Raw genomic sequence first — 5,355 nt, forward strand, 5'->3', positions numbered from 1 at the left:
CCAAGCAAGTGTTATTCATAATACAGCTTGCATAAAGAAGCTGTAAATACTGAAGATATTCAACAAAGAAGAATATTTTGACTAAAAGTATTACTATGTATGTTTATTTATTTATCTATTTTATTATAATGCAAATATTAATTGCACGCTAAAATATGTGAAAGCCACTGGACTTCACACGCTTGGACATTCTCTTTTCACTACTAATTTAGGGGCACAGATTTATCATGTGTGATTTATTTTTATTTTTATTTTTTTTTAGTTTTTGCAGAAAAAATTGTGCAGTGGTACTAGCAAAAATAGTAACTTTTATTAGGCCTGTGGGTCTACTGGTACATTCTGGACATGGAGCAGAGGTTTTTGTGCAGCACGGGAAAGTATGCTAGCGCAAAGAGAAATTGTGCAAATGATAATTGTTCCCCATGTGTTAACATATACTGTATGATGGGTGATGGTACAATTATATTAATATGGATTTTAGGTATGACATTGACCACAAACCTGTTTACATAGAGCAATTTACAAATTCAGATTAAAGTCAACATATGTGATTTTCGGTGAAACTACTTTATTTACATATTTTATAACAGGATTTTAACACAGCATAATATTTGGCAATATAGAATATTTCTATAGCACGTCACCTCTATAATGAGCAAGCAGCATGCACTTACTATGTGTATCAGTGACACATAATGAGCAGCATGAACTTATTATATGTATTAGTTACATATAATGACCATCGTGAACCTACTATGTGTATCACTAACATATAATGAGCAGCGTAAACTTACTATGTGTATCACTAACATATAATGAGCAGCACTGTCTCGGCAGTTCAATGTGCATTTTTTTGGACGTTCGTCATTTTGAGGCCAAAAACCATCTGTTTTGCAAAAACGTCCAGTATTTCAAAATATCGGATGTTATTTGGCCTCAAAATGAGGGACATCCAGAAACATCCGGGAATGGCATAAAAAGATGATATGTAAACCTAGCAGGGCCGGCGTCAGCACCAGGCATACTCGGGCAAGTGCCGGGGCCCACAGTGCCTCAAGGGGCCCCCCTGCACTTGCCCACACCATCTCTTCCCCTCTCCCTCCCCTCTCACTGCGCTCACACACTGACACACATTGCTGTGGTGCTGTGCTTTGAGCGCACACATCAGTACCTGAGGCTGTGGGGGGAGGGGGGATGAGTCGGGCGCAGGGATGAGGGGGGCGCTGGTGAGCCACTGAAAGCATATTGTGGCTCCTCCAGGCCTCAGTCTCTCAGCGTCGGACCAGAGGAGAGGGGGGCGGGGCTCACTGCACGGCAGCCTGTAGAGGCCAAACAGTAGGTCAGGGCCCAGAAGCCTCCTCACAGTGCTGCCTGTGCTGTGCTTCCCTGCCCCCTCCTGTATTCCTGGGTCTCCTGACCCCTCCACAGCGGCCCAGGCAGAGGGAGAAGATGTAACAGGACTGACAGATACAGAGGTGAGTGTATGTGTGACTGAGTATACATGCATATGTGTGCTGTGTGTGTAAGTCTATGCAGGTGTTGTGTATGAGTATCTGTCTGTGTGTGCTGGGAGTAGGAAGGTAGGGTCACCTGTGGCATATCTGCTGCAGTGGATTTATTGCAGATTTTCCCCTTTACTTTCCATGGGGGAGTCACAATATGCAATAAATCCACTGTTGTATTGCTATTTTTTTTACTCTCCATTTAGTGTAGGTGATCAGCAGTGCATTATAATAAGTATATAATACACTGCTGATCACCTACACAGAATGGAGAATATATATATATCTCCATTCTGTGTAGGTATACAGCAGTGTATTATATACTTATTATCCCCCCTCCTGTATGAGTGTGTGTGTGTGTGTGTATATATATATATATATATATATATATATATATATATATATATATATATATATATATATATATATATATATATATATATATATATATATATATATATATATACACACACTCATACAGGAGGGGGGATAATAAGTATATAATACACTGCTGTATACCTACACAGAATGGATATATATATATATTCTCCATTCTGTGTAGGTGATCAGCAGTGTATTATATACTTATTATCCTCCTGTATGAGTGTATATATCTCTCAATTCTGTGTAGGTATACAGCAGTGTATTATATACTTATTATCCCCCTGTATGAGTGTGTATATATATCTCCATTCTGTGTAGGTATACAGCAGTGTATTATATACTTATTATCCTCCTCCTGTATGAGTGTGTATATAATACACTGCTGTATACCTACACAGAATGGAGATATATATACACACTCATACAGGGGGATAATAAGTATATAATACACTGCTGTATACCTACACAGAATGGAGAGATATATACACACACATACAGGAGGATAATAAGTATATAATACACAGTTGTATACCTACACAGAATGCAGAGATAGAGACCCTCTAAAAGTGATGCCACATGATTTACTATACAAAGGGGCCCGCTGAGGCTGTGTCGCCCAAGGGCCCACCAAAACCTGGAGCCGGCCCTGAAACCTAGCCAATATATTTTAGTTACATAATGAGCAACATGAACTTAGTGTATTAGTGATAATTGCACCATATTAATAGTATACTTTGGTTGATAGAGCCAACCATGGTTTAACCCCTTCAAGACCAAGCCTATTTGCACCTAAAAGACCAGGCTCATTTTTCAAAATCTGACCTGTCTCACTTTATGCGCTTATAGCTCAGTGATGCTTTAACGTATGCTAGCGATTCTGAGATTGTTTTTTCGTCACATATGGCACTTTATATTAGTGGCAAAATTTGGTCACTACTTTGTGTGTTTTTTGTGAAAAACATCAAAATATCATGAAAAATTGAGAAAATTAGCATTTTATGAACTTTGAAATTCTCTGCTTCTAAAAAAAGAAAGTTGTATTACATAAATTAGTTACTAAGTCACATTACCGATATGTCCTCTTTATTCTGGCTTCATTTCATAAACATATTTTACTTTTTTAGGGTGTTACGGGGGTTAGAAATGTATCAGCAAATTACCACATTTTCGTGAAAGTTTCCAAAACTGATTTTTTTAGGGACCAGTTCTTATTTTAAGTTGATTTAGGAGGTTTGTATACTGGAAACCCCCATAAGTGACCCCATTTTGGAAACTAGACACCTTAAAGAATTAATCTAGGGGTATAATGAGCATTTTAACCCTACAGGGGCTGGAGGAAAGTATTCACCATTAGGCTGTAAAAAAATGAAAAATTTTAATTTTCCAATAATATATACATTTAGATTAAAGTTTCTCATTTTCAAAAGGAACATGAGAGAAAAAGCACCCCAAAACTTGTAACACATGTTCTCTTGAGTACTACGGTACCCCATATGTGGGCGTAAACCACTGCATGGGCACACAGCGGGGCTCAGAAGGGAAGGAGCGCCAATTAGCTTTTCCATTGCAGATTTTGCTGAAGAAGTTTCCGAGCGCCAGGTGCATTTGCAGTGCCCCTGTAGTGTCAGCAGAGAGAAAAAACCCCATAAGTCACCCCATTTTGGAAAGTACACCCCTCAAAGAATTCATCTTGGGGTAGGATGAGCAATTTGACCCCACAGGTGTTAGAGGAAAGTATTCAAAATTAGACAGTAAAAATGAAAAACTCAAATTTTTTCCAATAATATGTTCCTTTAGTTTGAAATTTTTCAATTTCACGAGGAAAAAGAGAAAAAAAGTACCCCAAAATTTGTAACGCAGGTTCTCATGAGTACAACGGTACCTCATATGTGAGCATAAACCACTGCATGGGCACACAGCGGGGCTCAGAAGGGAAGGAGCGCCAATTAGCTTTTTCAATGCAGATTTTGCTGAAGAAGTTTCTGAGTGCCAGGTGGGTTTGCAAAGCCCCTGTAGTGCCAGCGGAGTAAAATCTCGCCATAAGTCACCCCATTTTGGAAAGTGCACCCCTCAAAGAATTCATTTTGGGGTGTGGTGAGCATTTTGACCCCACAGGTATTAGAGGAAAGTATTCAAAAGTAGACAGTAAAAATGAAAAACTCAAATTTTCCCAATAATATGTTCGTTTAGTTTAAAATTTCTCAATTTCCCGAGGAACAAGAGAAAAAAAGTACCCCAAAATTTGTAACGCAGGTTCTCCTGAGTAAAAAGGTACCTCATTTGTCGGTATAAACCACTGTATGGGCACACATCAGGGCTCAGAAGGGAAGAAGCGCCAATTAGCTTTTTCAATGCAGATTTTGCTGAAGAAGTTTCTGAGCGCCAGGTGGGTTTGCAGTGCCCTTGTAGTGTCAGCAGAGTAAAATCTCGCCATAAGTCACCCCATTTTGGAAAGTGCACCCCTCAAAGAATTCATCTTGGTGTGTGGTGAGCATTTTGACCCCACAGGTATTAGAGGAAAGTATTCAAAAGTAGACAGTAAAAATGAAAAACTCGAATTTTTCCAATAATATGTTCCTTTAGTTGGAAATTTCTCAATTTCACGAGGAACAGGAGAGAAAATTCACCCCAAAATCTGTAACGCAGGGTCTCCTGAGTAGAACGGTACCCCATATGTGGGCATAAACCACTGTATGGGCACACAGCCGGGCTCAGAAGGGAAGGAGCGCCAATTAGCATTTTCTCTGCAGATTTTTCTGAAGAAGTTTCTGAGCACCAGGTGCATTTGTAGTGCCCCTGTAGTGTCTACAGAATAGAATCCCCCCAAAAGTCACCCCATTTCGGAAAGTACACCCCTAAAAGAATTCATCTTGGGGTAGGATGAGCATTTTGGCCCCACAGGTATTAGAGGAAAGTATTCAAAATTGGCCAGTAAAAATGAAAAACTTGAATTTTTCCAAAAATATGTTGGTTTAGTTTGGAATTTCTAAATTTCACAAGGAACAGGATAAAAAATGTACCCCAAAATCTGTAACTCAGGTTCTCCTGAGTACAACGGTACCCCATATGTGGGCATAAACCACTGTATGGGCACACAGCAGGGCTCAGAAGGGAAGGAGCGCCAATTTGCTGGAGCAAAACCGCAGCTAGTAACAGTTATTAGAATAGCGCAGTTACTAAAATACAATAAAAAAATTAGATTACAGCTAATGTGGGGTGGTTACGGACAGTCTGGGGTGGTTCCGGGTAATCTAGAGGTGGTTACGGGCAGTCTGAGGTGGTTACGGGCAGTCTGGGGTGGTTTCGGGTAATCTGGGGTGGTTACGGATAATCTGGAGTGGATACCGTCAACATGGGGTGGTCACAGGCAACCTGCTGTGGTTAGAGGCAACCTGGTGTGGTTAGAGGCAACCTGGTGTGGTTAGAGGCAACCTGGGGTGGTTAGAGGCAACCTGGGGTGGTTAGAGGC

Source organism: Dendropsophus ebraccatus, chromosome 1 (assembly GCF_027789765.1).
Source record: "Dendropsophus ebraccatus isolate aDenEbr1 chromosome 1, aDenEbr1.pat, whole genome shotgun sequence".
NCBI lineage: Eukaryota > Metazoa > Chordata > Amphibia > Anura > Hylidae > Dendropsophus > Dendropsophus ebraccatus.